Below are 16,566 nucleotides of genomic sequence, written 5' to 3' on the forward strand. Positions count from 1 at the left end.
GTATAATTTTATTAAAAATACAATACATGTATCAATTATATTTAGAGCAGAGTAAAAATAGTTGAAGGGCAATGTGTGGTCAGTTCATATACAAAAATTCTGCTAACCAAACCAGAGCTATAAATAACAGTATATGTGACAGAGAGAGACTCTGTCCTCTATCAAATGGCAATATTTAGAGTAAAAACCACCAAAACTCAAAGGGTTGAGATGGCTCTAAATAAAAAAGCAGAAAACTCACATCAAATTGTATTTTGTGGAAATGTTTAATAGGGGTGAAGGTGCACTTCAAATTTCAAAACAAGTCCTACATCTTGGAAGTACATTGACCCATTTTTTAAAAGTGTTGCCAACATTTCTTTAAACAGGATATCAATTTTCTGCACACACTACCAGGTTGCAAGGGTGGGTGGTTTTAGGACATCTATTTCCCCGCTGCATCATTTCTAATGGGGTTATATCAAACTCCTCTAACGAGAAGAACAAAACTGTAACTGCTGATTTTCAGATATCAATTTGAATTTCCAGAAGGCAAAATGCTGAATCTAGAAATACAGTCAGAAAATGTATTTTTTGTATTCAAGTGCCTGTTCCTGGAACAGATACTCTCTGTTCTGGAGAGGACATGCAAACTCTCTAAACTGGGGATGAGAAATTCCCCATAACAGAGCTGAAAGTCCCTGGAATATTCAAGGTACTCTAAATAATATCCTAAAACCCCCTTACTCATGGGACAGCTAAAATCTACAGCTGTTCGATAGAGAAGAGTTAAAAAAAAAAAAAAACCAGAAGAACCAACAAGAACAGGTCCTAAACATAGTTTTTTTGGAGCTATGATCTGATCAAATTGTTAAACTTCATGAGAGGAGCACTGGATGAAGTACTACAGTCTCTTTCACTGAGGAATTCAAAACTAGATCACCGTAATGGTACTTCTGGCTTTTACAGGCCATAAATCTGTTATATGAGCAAAAATTTTTTAGCTCACATCACCTGATAAAATACTGAAGTCTTCTCTATGCGCTCAGGAGTTTTGTGAGAGAAATGAAATATGAATGGATTTTTACTGAGGTGATGGCCAGTCAGAAAACTAAAAGAAAATGTTTATGTTTGAGACAGGCAATCTGAAACAGGGTTTAGCCTTTAAAGTGTAAAACTGAACTTTCTCAGTGTCACGACTAGAAAACAGATTTACTTTCATTTTGAAGTTACGGCATGCTGGAAAAAAAACAGAGGGGAGAAAAAGACAGCATTTAATAATTTATAAATTATTTTAAAAGAAACTGATATGAAGACATGAAACATTAAGTGAGAAATTGAAGATGTTTGTTACTGAAGAGCTGTAAAACTCTTGTAATCATTAGTCTGAAAAGCTTTAGTCTAAAAAATAGTACATCTGTGGAGAGGATACTCTTTCATGATTGTCAAATGTGGCTGAAAAATCAAAAGTTGTTCCACACTGTAGTGTCACAGGTAAGCACAAAGATCTGAAATGCTGATTTACTGAGAGCAGGTCACCAAGAGCAATGGTTGCCACTTTGTTGGACTCTCAAAGCCAAGACTTCTGATTCTCTAAATGCATTCAGGTTTGAAATTCAAGAAGGCTTTATTTGCATTGCAAGGAAAAAAAATCATTTCTACAAGAAGTGGAAGACAGGGAAGGCCCAGAATAGATGATACTGAGAGTCAGGTCCCCAAGATACAGTTTCTACACTGCCTAATCAAAACAGGACTTGATCTTGGAATCATGCAAAATCCTATTTGAACCCTATAATCTGGGATATATTTTGGTGGGGGATCTGTTCTTCCACATTAGAGATAATCTACCCTAGATTTCAGGTTGGGAAAAGTTAGTAGAACACACTCAAAAAGGGTCCAGTGCAAACATGTCTCTATTTCCTGTCTGCTGAGTAGTCTGAAAAGTCTTCTCTTGACAAAATACTTGAACAACAGATGATAGGTTAACCCTGTGAGTGTACACAGCATATATGAATGTAATATCTGAAAGTTATAGACAAGGTCTTTTCTCCAAAACTGATAACACTGAGAGGAAATTAAAAAGAAAAAAATTCTCATAAATCAACCACTAATCATATCAAACCAGATCACCAAAAGTCTTTCTGAACAAGAAATGAGTCTCCTTGACATCTAAGAGGAGTCTGAAAATGAGTGACTGTGGAGAGATACACTGGAGTATGAACAGAGTGGCAATCAAGACTGACACTTCCAGAAGTTTAACTGGTATTACAACCTCCACACAAAGACTGTTGGAGTATCTCCCTGGCAGATGCAAGAACCTGTATCCTTGCTAATGGATTGGCAAAGTGTGGTCAGTATGTGGGACTTGAGGAGACTTATTGGAACATATCTCAGCAGATTGCTGGAGCAGCGCAGGTCATGTGAAGATGGAGAACCCATGGCACCTACAGAAGGGATGAGAAGGTAGGACCTGCTGTCCCAACATGTGCTTGCAACTTGAGCATTTGTTGGGGTAACTTTCAAATAAATGTGATTGTGTGATTTAAAACTATGGGGATTAGTTACAGAATGATGTTTTCGAATTTGTACATGCTTATTAACACTTTTTAAGTGTTTAATAAAATGATTCATCTGTTGTATTGCTGATACTGATTCTGGATGTATAGTCCACTGATTGTCACTTAATTGTTTGTTGTTAATATATCAATACATCACTTTGATATTGATTTATTAAAACCACAGAGGTTGATCACTTTTGACTCTATCACCAATATTTGGTGTGCACAGGGTAGTCAGTGCTGTGACAGTCTTAAAAATCTGGTTTTCCCACAGCTGCAGTTTTGATGCCTTCCAGGATGCTAAATATATTTACCTTTGTTGTTTGTAAAAAGGCTGTTTGTTTTCTTGCCTGTCTTGAGCCTTTTGGCAAGCACCCTCAGTTCAGACACAGAAATTTCAGAAATTTCCCTTTTTGAAACTCATAACATGCTAAATCAGATTTTGGTTGGTCTTTTTGTTCCCTTCCAATGATGCAGCACTGCAACACAGAATAAGGCATGTTGGGAAATTCTGACTCCTGAACGAGCAGTGTGCAGCTTATATTAACCTTAGAAGAGCTAAGCCACTTCAGCAGGCAATGCAACACGTTTCTCTTCTGGAAATTACTCTTCACAGAGTTAGCACCATCTTCTCTTTCAAAGTCTGAATGAGGTTCTAGCTATGTTAGCTCTAGTCAAGAATAAACACACTTAACTGGACACCTGCTGAGCACCTGCATTTCTTTTAAAAGATCTGTGGGGTCTTGGTGTCACGGGAGGACTTTGTTTTAGGATATTTATTTAAACTAATCAAATTCATTAAAAATATTTTCTATAATTTTCTATCTGCTACAGATCAAAGGGACAGCATTTTTAAAAATTATTGCTACCGGAATCCATGTGTTTGTTTAATTCTGCTGGCTTGGGCCCAACTGATAGTCTGTTATTCTGACATCACACCATTTTTCTGTAAGCAAAATAGATGGATGTAAATATGTACACAAAGAGATGGCAGCTTTATGACAACAGCTTTCATTCTCTGTATCAGAACCTACTGCACTCAGTACTTCTCATGGAAAAGAGCAGATGGGGAAAGAGTTGATGCTCAGAGAACTGACATTATTTGGTAAAGGCTCTGAATTAATAAAACCTTATTATTCTTCAATGACTCTAATGCTCTGATTGTAATTTTGCTTCTAGTTCTTTTTTTGTTCAGTTGCTCTAATATCAAATCTCTGAGTTAATAATAGTTTAGCTCAGGTGCCAGGATGAACGAAAATACGAAGTGAACACCTTGCATTTATGAATCTCTGAGATTGGCACTCGCCCTTGCCATTCTCTGTTTTCCTCCCTGACTTAACAACTTGGACCACTGAAGCAGCAAAAACTTTGTGACCTCAACTGAGCTGTCTGTGAAGTGGCCATGTGTCAGGAAATGTGAAGACAGTTGTATGTCAGTCTCACAATTGCTTTGTTAGCTTTATACTTGATCTGATAGCAGTTAACATATCATATATCCAGCCAGGCTACATTAATGGACACACTTAAGTACCTTCCACTCTACTTTGTAAAACTGAATCATATGGCACAACAGAAAGAAGGCTGAAAGATTTTTGTTGCCCAAAATTTCAAAATATTTTATATCTATGATAGAAATACTGTATTTGTTAATATTTCTCTTTTGTCATTATTTTTATTGCCTCATTACTGTAATTATCCAAGGAACTTTAAAAAAAGTAAAAAGGTAATTCTATGAATGTTCAAATTTATCTGTGGCCTGCCTAAGGAAAATAATAACTTCAGGAAAAAAAAATAATGGATACTCTTGAAGCATGAACTGTTTCTGTATTTAACATTAATTCTTGACACATTATAGAAATGTTAAGATCGAAACTATCATGATGGCCTTAATACAATGCACAAGCTATTTTGAAAAATGAGACTTTCTGTGTTAACCTTGTACCACACTCCTTGGAGCAGCTTCAGCTACAAGTAATTAAAAATAAATACATTACACATCACAGGTCATGAAGCTGACAGCACTGTGGAGTCATATTCCCAGGAGAGGCATCCATTCTCTTCTTTCATGGCTGCCGGCTTTTTCATTAGGATCTGGAGTTACTCTGTAGAGAGGCATATCTGGACTTGGTTGAGGCTCTCCTGCAGTCTCACAACCTGCTGTTCCCTGACACCCAATGTGTCTTTCAATGTGATGTTTGATGAGAGGCTAAACTGGTTGTCACAGCTATGTCAGTGAAGGAAAGAGCTATGGATCTAGTCTGGTTTACACTCCCACCAGATTATTTTGCAATTTTAGGCTGATGGAGTCAAATGCTGTGTAGCTTAGTAAGTAGCCTGGGTTTTTTTTTTTTTTTACAAGCAAAAGGACACACAATTTTTCTTGACCTTGCAGTGCAGGGTATGATGCATACCATTTCCCCCCAGTAATTTTTGAATTTAGCAACTGATTGGGGGGTTAGAGGCAAAAGGGATGAAATCTGGTGCATAGTGAATACTCTTTGAATGACAGACTTGGGAGCTGCTAATTCTGGACAGACACCTCTCCTGCTTGTCTCTGTGTGCTCCAAATGCATAGAACAATGTCACACTCCTTGAACAAAAGGAGACCCTTCTCCTTGGAAGTGAGTCCCTACCCCATGAGAGGTGGTGTAGAACAACCACATCATGCTAGCCATGCTCCCTCCCAGCTACTGCAAAAGTCAACCCTGTCCTGGCCAGAACCAGGGCACTAGTTCCCAGTTTCGCTTCACAACCCTTCTTATCCTCTTCCATTTAGTTTTTAATTTATCTTCAAGCATCTAATGATGTATTCCTAACTGTCAGATTTTTCTGAGGCTTGTTGTCTGGCTAGACACACTCAGATGGGACAACACCTACACTCAGGCCTTATCCCTTCCTCATTCAAATGAGACCTCCAGACAGTTCATGATATATCACATCCTATACTTTGCTTGTTCCATCTGCTGCTATTTTAGTGCAGATTAGTCGGTGCCCCAAGTGCTTAGACACGATATTTGGGTAAATTTCCAGGGAATTAGCCATAACAATTTACAAGATATCTCTGAAAATGGTTTTAATTTAGTTTTCCATTTAGAGTTTTTAAAAAACATTTCTTGGGTGCAACCAGTTTCCTTTATCCTGCCACAATGAAAATACTCACTTAAATACTCACTTAAATATAAGTGAATATTTATATTAAGTGAAAATACTCACTTAAAAGCACTTAAGAGAAGAAGCAGGGAGAAATGGAAAAATAGAAAATTTATTATTCATTCTTCTCTGCTTATGTTCCTGTAAAGAGTCAGACTAATTTTTTCCTAATAATATTAAGTCACTAATGATCATTAATAGTGAAGAGAATCATATCAGGCAACCTAAAGGTCTGTCATCCTATGAAACCTGCTTACTAACCAGTGTTGAAACAGTGAGGTAGGGAATGTGTCTTGATGAGATTAAACAGAGAAACCAAACCAGTTTATTTCTAGTTGTAGGCAATTTACAGGGTGGGGGGAAGAGAATTAAAATCTGTATATTCAGCGCCCTATGGATTCTTCCAGGAACAGTCCTTGGAAGAGAGTTAATATTTATCAGCTCTTCAGTTACTACGCTGCACTGTGCTCTGACTTCGCATTTCTTGTGCTGCTCCTCTTGTTTTTCTCCATATCACTCTCAATGAAATAACATGAAAAGTAAAAGGGTATTCTTCACAGCCATTTCCTCTATATTTTTATCTTAGAATACCAGGTTTCTCATTATTTTTACACCCCTTCTGTTGCTCAGCTGTGCAAGGGATACATAAAAATACCAAACACTTGAATATAATCTCTACCAGATAAAGGAGTAAACAAACACATCTTCTCACATCCCTGTAGCAGGTGATTCCACACCACTGTAGGTAACAGCAAGGCTTACATCTCAGGTTCAGGCTTTGAATTAACAGTAAAAAGATGTTTATAGAAATTCTCATCTTTGAAATCTGCCATCCTCAGGCTGGCAATATTGTAAGAACCTAATCACTGATAAAACTTCTTTCATTGTTCTTTAGTCACTGCTGGAAGTTCCCTAAGAACAGTACCTTCTACCAAGTTATTTTCAGGTATTGTTCTGCCCAGACACTGAATAAGAAGTTCCTATGTTTCAGATCTTAAAACCTTTATTTTAAAGACAATTCTGAACCTGGACAATCATTTTATTTTATTTCCCTTTTGTTTAAGCTTTATTTTTTTAAACAAGCCAAGGGAAACAAACTCTTGACATCATAAAGGTTGAGACATTCCAGTGACTTAAAATCCAGGGAAATCTTACACAAGTCTGGACTTCATATTTCTCCAATCCAATGCAGGAGATTGCACATGGCAGCTCAGCTGAGGAGGCACTGGGACATACAGCTCTCTCCTCATAGGTTAGCTCTCTTTGTGTGTGGGTTCAATCTGGAGCTCTGCTGTTATCACCAATGGACTCCCCCATGCAAAGCCTACTGCAACATGCACAAGCACAGACCCTGACACGCATGCAACAAGCAAAATATTTGGGTCTCAAAATCTTGCAGTACTCTCAAAATTCTGCATCACCTTACACCCAATTGTGCCTTCAAAGCATGACAATTAGGAAATTAACTGCCAGTGTAAAACCTGAACTCTGATTCTGACGTCTCTGAGGATCTCACAGCTTTGTGAAAGAGGACTGGTGGAGATGGGAAAAAAAAGAATTTTTTTTTTAATTCAAATAAAATTGTAATGTAGTAATAGTCTGAAAAAATTGTTTCTTTTAATCAAAGACCAATATTTTCAAACAAAGTGTTATACTTCTGCCTATTGAGCTCACTTTATTTGACTCAAGATTTTGTCTGTTGAGTTACCTGAAATGAATTCTAAGTTTAAAAGAATATAACCCACTAATCTATTTGCAATTCAAATGTGAAACTTCCAACAAAACTGCAGTGCATCAACCCAGAACAAACAACTCATCAAACCCCATAAATATGGCATGATCCCAGTAATGAAAAATGAGCTTTGCAACAGCCTGTAATTAGCATGGGAATGACAGGCACATTCTGAACCTTTCCCAACATATGGGTAATTATTGAAGAGCTATGACAGCAATGCATCAACAAGCCTATCCATCTCACTGCTGTTCTGCACCCCAGCTGCCTCTCAGTGGCTCTTAACAGGACATTCAGTAATTTGGTTGAAACCTCAGCACACAAGAGCAATGATAGGATTCCACCCGTAATGGGAGGAAAAAATTTAAAGAATCATCACTTGGAAGGAAAGTTGAGACTCCAGATAAGCACCCTAAAATGTTTTATATTTACACCTGCAACTTTTCAACCTTATGATTGGCCAGTGAGAATTTTCTAATTTCTGCAACAGTAGGTAAAAAGCATGGCTTATAATTATATAACAAAAAAGTGCAGGAAAAGAAAGAACAAAGACTTGTGCAAAATAGGTCAAAGGAACATGACTGTGCTCTTCAACAAGTTCCATACTATCATAAATGTATTTCTCCAGAAGCATTAAAATTCCCAAAAGATAAAAAGTATTAGTATCTTGTATTATGATAGCAACTTAAAGCTTTTCCACAGGGAAAGAAAACAACTCACTGATAAGCGTTGCCTAGAAAGACAGATAACAAGCAGAGAAAGTTTGGAAGAACTGGATGAACCAAACACAGCAGCTAGTAAAAAAGCACAGCCACTATCACCACCTATTTCAAAAGGAATACCTGGGGTACAGGAAGAGACATGGTCATTGATCTGTGTATTAATGGTTACAGGAATAAACATATCCTGCCATCAGCACTCAATTTTTTATTTATATGTAACAATTAAGTGGGGTTCTTTTTGCATTAGTCTTGCAAGATGGAGATGAAACAGGATACTGGAAAAGAATCCCTAAGCGTAGTTAGTCAGGATTTTTGCCCTAAAATCTCCTTTCCATAATCAGTAAAGCTTGAAAGTGGTTTGAAGTTTGACTTTAATTTTAAATCTATAAAAGTTTAGTGGGGACAGGAGAGTGAAAAAAAGAAGTAGAAAGATTAGGTATAATATTCACCTTCACACTTTACCACTTCTCACCTAGGTTATACAGCAGAAGGAAATACAGGAGTGAGCTGACATCAATCATACTTATGGATCTTTACTTTTTATTCATTGTTCTATTGATCCCTTTCAGCATTATTTCATAGGTAAATTGCAATAAAGTGATTTCTTATTATGTCTCCATTTTAACTCATAGAGCACATGACACAACTGTTTTCAAATGAAGGACAGGTACCCTAAGGGAAAGAACAAAATCCTGGGTAAAAGAACAGATTTATTGATCTCTTCTTCAATAATAATGATTAAAATCTAATGAAGCATGATTGCCTTAATAAATTATTCACCTCTTTCTTCTCTTCTCCAGATTCCAACTTGATGCACTCAAAAAACAAAAAAGGACTTTAAGAACAAAATGTTGAAAATACTCAATTCTTCAATCAGTGAGCCATGATAATGTTAAAAATCATATTTAATAACAGCATTTTACAGACAATAAATACTTTGGCCCATGCCCCATCTCATCAACAAATGGGGAAAGAAAACAACATATCTTATGGAAATGAGGGGAAGAGATTTTGTCAGCTTTTCTACTTTCTAGGCAAATTTAAAGGCACTGTTTTCACTACTCACATTTTCTCTTGCATTAGAACAATAAGAATTGTCCCAATAGCCATATTTGTCTTATATTTATGAGAACAGATCCTGTGGGTTAAGCCAGAGATTTATACTCATCCATTGAATGCCTTCACCTCAAATCACAGAAATATTTAATTGTCAAGGCCTTTTATGAATAGGACTGCTCCTGGGATATCCAGCCCTGAAGCTGAAATTTACAGATCAGGATGTGATATTCACAAAGATAAAGCTGGCAAAGAATGCCAATTTTTGGTCAACTTAAAATCTTACCCCTTCATTTTAATTTGTTAAAAATTTCAGACTAATATTTCCTTCAAGGTTCTTGATAGGATTGGTATATTCAGTATATACACTGGATGTCCACAAAGAATGAAATATATCCCACAGAAACTAATCTATAGTCAGCATCCTTATACATACTGTACATGTGAATATTTCCTCTTTTTGATTAAAAGCTTGATTAAATAGTAGAAATACCAGGACAAGAAAGATAATATTTCTGGATGATGATGATGCATTAAAAATGAATTTGTCATATAAGCACTCTCCAATTAACCTCTATGCCACAGCTATAGTACATATTTATCTATTTGGATTGCTAGGGAAACACTTGTCTGTCAGAATGACTCTGAATATGCATAGGAGTGCATAGAGGTGTCAGTCATTGAAAATAAGATTAATGATTTAAGCTAAAAGGCTCTCACATTAACATTCCACAAAAGGTCAGAAGAATCATATAAGCATCCATTTTCTCTTGTAAATGTAATTCATGTATTTTTCAATCAAGGGCAATGTTTAAAGTGTGTATGCCTAGCTTGATATAGCCTGATAATGAGTTTTTTAATAAGAGTAGTTATCTTTAAAAGAAGTTACCTAGCTTTACGGAAAGAATTAGCTGGGAGATTTGACAGATGAAGCAAATGAGATGATATTTATTCAAGCTAATAAAAGTGGAGAGGTTCTTTGAGGACTGTCTGCCATGGGAAAGACTCCATGCTGCAGGGAAAGATTGTGAGGAGTCCTGAGGAAGAAGGACCATCAGAGATGACATGTGATGAACTGACCACAGCCCCCATTGCCCAGCCCCTGTACCACCTGAGGGCAGGAGGTAGAAAAACAAGGAGTGAAGTTGCACTTGGGAATAAAGGAGGGTTAGAGGGAAATCACAGAATCATTAAAGTTGTGAAAGACCTCTAAATCTATTGAGTCAAATCTTTAACCCAGCACTGGCAACAAAATACACCACAGAGAGATACTGGCTGGGGGGATTCCTCAGCAAGAGTGTGCATTTTTCCAGTGTGAAAAGCAGCTTAAGAAGACATTGACAGGCATGAACTATTGAATTTATGAGTAACTGGGCCAGCAGTGATATTGGTGCTCAATAAATCTTCACTCAGGGCAAGATTATCCTGTGAGAAAACCAATCTAAATGTAAAGGCATATGATTTAATTGTTTGCCCAAGAGAAAACCTTGAGCAAGAAGAAACAAAGTGAACATCCTAAGCTTTATTGAATGAGTACAGAATCAAGGTTTGAGTCATCATCTAGTACTCTGTTTCTCTTTCTCAAGCACACACCTCAGGATATGTGTCTTTCTATCCAGCAGTTAGGCCGCAGAATTACAAATGGGACTATGAATTCTGCATGCACTCCAACACTTCACAGTAAATAATTTATGTCTTATGCATATCTGTTTCTAAGAGAAAGGATTAACTAAACCAATATTTTGGAACTGATGTATCAGATTTAGACACATCTTACCACTAAAATTCAATTGCATTCTCATAATGGAAAAGAGAGAAAATCAAAGCAAACTCTTTGTCCAAGATAATACTGCAGGTTTACAGCGGTGTTAGGAATGGGCATTCCAACCCCATTCAACCCTACAGTATTTCTGTCTCCCAGAATGAAAGGATCAAGTTTCAGAAGAGAGTTTCTTCTAAAGCTGCATAAAATTTTGCACCAAAAGAAGTCCCATTTGACAATAAAATGTGAAATTACAGATTTACACATAGCATATGGTATTATAAATTAATTTTTCAAAATGAGTGATCAATAAACACAGTATTTGGGCTACACCTTGTGTCATTTGTGTCCATAATCTAAGAGTAAAGGGACAAGGCGTTGTTATTGGCAGAGCTCACTGTTCTAGATTTTGGAAGGAGGGAGTTAAGCACTCAGATGCTGATGGTAGGCACGCCTAGTTGAAAGAAGAATGCCAAAGAAGGGAGAGAGTCCAAAATGCCATATTTGTATTATGTATTTGCTATAAGGCAAAAAGTACACCTCCCCAAAGCAGCAAGTTAGCTTCTATAGATTCTGTCCTCAGACACCTCATTTCCTTCATTAATAACAGAGACTTTAGGCAGCCAGGGAGACAAGTGTCTTTTTCGAATACACCTTCAGTGCATAGGTCTACTTGTAAATCTCAGGTAAAATGTTTGGCTCAATGTAACACAAGAAAGTTGAGAAAAGGAAATTTCTGAAACAAATGAAGGATGATTTGAATGGGTAGCTACGTAATGCCAGGTTGCTGGACCAGCTCTTATTATTACACAGATTATTTCAGAAGATGGACAATAGTCAATATAGTCCCTCAGGCAGGTGTTTCAGAAAAAATAATCTAATTATTTTCTTTATTATATTTTGGAAAGAACACTGGAAAGGTTATTGAGAAATATTTTGGACATTTGAGCAATTCTTAACCTGCCATTGTTAGAAATCTTGATTTACTATGGAGGTTTAGGCTAGTTCCTACTCAGAAAAAATCCCTATTTTATCTCCCAAAAACTTCAGTTTGAGTTTTGGAAGCCTTGGAAACAGTTTACTCAAAAATTGTTTATTAACAAAGACATGCTGTATACACATCAATGCCTACCAGAACAAAAGCCTAATTCAAAACAAGAAAAGACCATTTATGGTAAAAAGAAAAGTCTTACATTTGAAAAGTATGATAGAAAAAATATCTTACGCTGACTAAATGTTGTAGGTTTCCAAGACAGTAACATGTTTTTCATGCTCTGTTTTGTTTTATTTAACTGAACTAGAACTTATGAAATTAAATCAATGGATTCAGGAGAACAATAATTGTGCATGCACAACTTAATTTTCTAAAGACTTGTTTTCTCCTGTCTCTCTTTATAGGAAATAGGTCTCTTTGATTGCAAGGAACAAAAGCACTTCAGTGAAGAAATTTAAACTTTCCTCAGTTGACTAAATTTGAAAAGAATTTGCAATTCTTTTCAATTGAAGTGTTGAAAGTGACATAGAGAAGAATTAAAAGGGATCATTTTGTCTACTTATCCACTTTTTACAGTTTAGTATACAAAAAAAATTTGTTATGATTATTCATGGTATTTTTAAATTTACAGTAAAGAAGAGAAAATATTTATTGATATATTGAGAATTTCATAACCTGGGGGACTTTGTCATTTAGACTGGTCAGAAAAATATTCTGCAGGTGGATTGAAAATGCAGTTAAGTGTGGAGGTATGAACAAGGTCTGAAAGGATTCAGGAAGAGTGCCATCTTTCATGAATTCTTTGATGAATATTCCTTTCTTCTGCTTCATGTTCCTCAATGAGTCTTCACAGATAAATAAGAGCCAGCTGTCACCTCCAAAAGCTGATATTCCAGTTGCAATAATATATCATGATATGATTCAAGTCTACCTACATGCAGTACTAAATGACCAAGCAACATGCAGTTAATTTGGATATTTTAAAAACATGTGCACCTTGGTTTTGTTTACACGTTACAGAGTAAATAAGCCTCTGAAAAGCTGTTAAACATGTGCCCCATTTATCCCCCTTTCCACACTATAGTTTCTGCTGAAGAAATATTTTCAGAATATATTTGTAGGTCTTAGAATTCGTTGGCAAATACAGACTCTCTACCTTTCCTACTTTAGAAAACATAAATATTTAAACATATTTTGAGTTTCTGAACATACAGGGGAGGTGTGAATGCAGCTCTGTTCAAGTATAACAAGAAGTGACTCCAAGAAAGAAGTAACTTTTAAAAGAATGTATTATTGTACTTCACTGGCAAATGGAATTCTCGCTTTAAATAGTCTTCAGTTTCTTTTCATTCCTCCACCCATTAAAGAGACCACCTTTTTGTTTAAAGTCTCACTTTTCAAGCTTGTTCCAAGAGCTGCTTTAGAATTAAAAGTTGTCAAAATCTAAAAAAAAGTTGCTTCAATTATCTTTACCTGAAATATGCGCTGTTCTATTCTATGCAGCTGTTAAAATATATATTAACCAATTTTTGAGATTAAATCTTTTTAATTGATCATTTTATCCCTTCATGTTTAGATTTGTGGTGATTTTAAAGATGAAAACCATGATCATTCTTGAAGCCTAAGACTATCATAACGTATCAGGAATAGCTGAAGTGGAGTTAATTTTCTCCATATCAGCCCTCACAGTGCCATGCTCTGCACCGGTATCTGGAAAGGTGTTGATAACATATCAGGGGTTTGGCTACTGCTGAGCAGAGCTGGAAAAGCATCAGGGCTGTCTCTTAAAATTCCCCTCCAACATCAGCAGGTTGGAGATGGGCGGGATCCTGGGAGGGAGCACAGCCAGGACAGCTGACCAAAACTGACCCAAGGGATATTACACACCATAGGGCATCAGCTCAGGTATAAAAGCTATGAAAAAGGGGAGGGAAGAGAGGCATTCTTTATTTACAGTATTTGTCTTCAAGAGCAACCACTAGACATGCTAAAGCCCTGCTTCCTGGAAAGTAGCCAGACACGTTTTTTCTTCTCTTTTCTTATGTGTGTGTGCAGTAACCTTTCACTTTTGCATTAGTAAACTGTCTCATCTTAACCTGCAAGTTCTGTCCATCTAATTTTCCCTCCCCTGGCTGAGAAGAAAGAGTGATAGAGTGGTTTGGTGGGCACCTGCTGTCCAGTGTTAACCATATGTAAAAATAGGTTGGGAGAATTTAGAAAAAGAGTGACTCTCTTAAACACCGAAGTTTTCCCCAGAACTGTATTAAGCACTAACATCCTGATTTTACTCTTGATGCCATCCTAATTTCTCGAAAAATGTTTAAAACTGCGTGTTGACACTGTGTATTGATCTGGAGAAATGACCAATTAGGTATATTGCTTTCCATTTATACACATAAATAACCTCTTTTCATATCATTGCAAATTATATCTTTTCAGCACTTTTTTTTACCTTAGGAAGTCAATAGTATGATGTAAAATATTTTCAATCTTAGAAACTAATAGTGTATTTTATAGAAATAATTAGTCTTTTCTTATACTAGCTGGGCCCTGCAATTTAGATTTCAGAACAATAATCTGTTTTTATTTTGTGGGACAGCTCCTTATTGTTTGGAAACATTTGCTGGAATTATTTCAATTTTTTCATGGACTACTGAAAAAATAAATCAAATAAAATGGAACCTTACAGATAAAAATGATAACACAACAGCACAACTCTCAAAAATTAAAGCCTGTACAAATTCAAAAAGGCTAATTTAACTTGCCCATCCAAATGGAATTTTCCATTTGGAAATTTCCAAGTTCATGCCTCTTTACCTTGCAAAGTTCGCTTGCATGATAATTTAATCATTGGCAAACCCTGCTCGTTTGCAATTCAGTATCTTAGGTTCATGCCATATTAGATGGTATCTCTGTGATTTGTGTATTGCAAGTCAAATCAGGGCTTTTCCAGCTGAATAGAGGTAGGAAGAGTTGAGGATGTTTGTTTTCACACTGGAGACACAGGATGTTGGTTTATTTGCCTCTCGCATGTGTATGAGATTCATTATTGGAGCTGTGGTTATCCAAACAGAACTGCAGCATTCATATTTGGCTATGCCCAACACTCCAGAGCAAAGAGTGCTGAGGGCACTTAGCAGTGAGGCATCCTTGCATGGAAAGCGTTGAAATCTTTTGCCTGAGTGCATAATGCCAATCATTTATTTTCACTTTCTTCTAGCTGAGATCAGGACAGTTAGCATGGAGTGAAATCAGAAAGTCAACTTCTGCTACTCATAATCCTGAAATAAGCTCTCCCATCAGAAATACTGCAGAATATTTTCTTAATCTTTAGCAATTAGTCATCAGATAATGTAAAGATAACTTTTATAGTGTGTGTCATTGTTTCACCCTCTTCTGAAAGAAAAAAAAGCTTACACTCTCTTTGCTCTGGCTTTCTTAGCCCTTAGGAATTTGGCTAGTTTCGATGTGAAACATAAGAAAGGCCTATGCAAGACTTCATTTTTGTATCAATATGAGAGAAAATTTTCTTCATACTTCCTCTGCTATGCTCCACTCAGTAATGTGTATTGTTTTGGTAAAGCTGGCTGCCTCTGTGTTTTCTCTTTTCAAGGCCCTAGAAAGTTTTGTACTGCAAACTGACTATTTCTACTGCATGATCAGTGAAGTGCTTTTTACAGATAAATATCCGATTTTGGAGAATTTAATAAAAAATGACCAAACATATCAATCTTCTTGGTTTACCAAAATACATATTTCTTTTTTTCATCAAATTTAGCCTGTTTGCAGTATGACTTTTGTTCAGAGAACTATTCCAAGCACAAGAAGATGCAGCTGTGGGTACACCATCAGCATAGGCACAGAATATCAGAATGGCTGCCTGGAAAAGTAGAGCTCTTCTTGAAATAAAAAACTTTACTTGATTTAAAAATTTTATCAGTAATCCATGGCAAACTTGTTTCATGTAGGAACAGAAATGGCTCTTTAGACAGCAATATCTCCTTCTAGTCTTCTTGCCTTCATACACTACATGTCTTTAAAGCTCTGGATGAATGAAGCAGGGATTTTGCAAACAGGCTTGCCTGATCACCCCAAATCAGATGAGCAGATGTACCTATAAACCAAGCCATGGGGCAAATGACAGGGAATAAATTATGGTATCATAATGTGAACACCCAGTGGGACATGAGAAGAACACTCAGATATCCAAGTTTAAAAGAGTTATCAAATCCTCACATATCCTTTCACTGTGCCTGTGAAATCTTTCCAGATGAGATGCACCATGACTGTCCATAAACTTTTTCCACCACAGACTGGACCAAACTTAACTACTTTATACTTAAACAGTGGCTAATGTGGCAGATTTAATAACAGGTAAGGAGATATTTGGTAAATAATTAAGGTGATGGACACACTTACTTGACTATAAGTTCGTTGCACAAGAAATATTAAGAGTTGTGCAGCTTCAATTTGGAGAACCTGGTGTTTTTTCTGAATTGATAAAAGTATAGATTGTACATATACACATTCATTTCATTACTTATGATCAAATGACAACACTTATGAGAAGCAAAGCAAATAAGATGCAATTTGAGAATTCATCTATTTCTACT

General features: G+C 36.4%; 1 protein-coding gene across 14 annotated transcripts in view; it reads right to left on the reverse strand.

Annotated features, from left to right (window-relative positions):
* TENM4 (teneurin transmembrane protein 4) overlaps positions 1-16,566 on the reverse strand; it is a 1,564,491-nt gene that overhangs the window by 1,466,229 nt on the left and 81,696 nt on the right. The gene's annotated exons all lie outside the window — the stretch shown is intronic.

This window comes from Zonotrichia albicollis, chromosome 2, assembly GCF_047830755.1.
Source record: "Zonotrichia albicollis isolate bZonAlb1 chromosome 2, bZonAlb1.hap1, whole genome shotgun sequence".
NCBI lineage: Eukaryota > Metazoa > Chordata > Aves > Passeriformes > Passerellidae > Zonotrichia > Zonotrichia albicollis.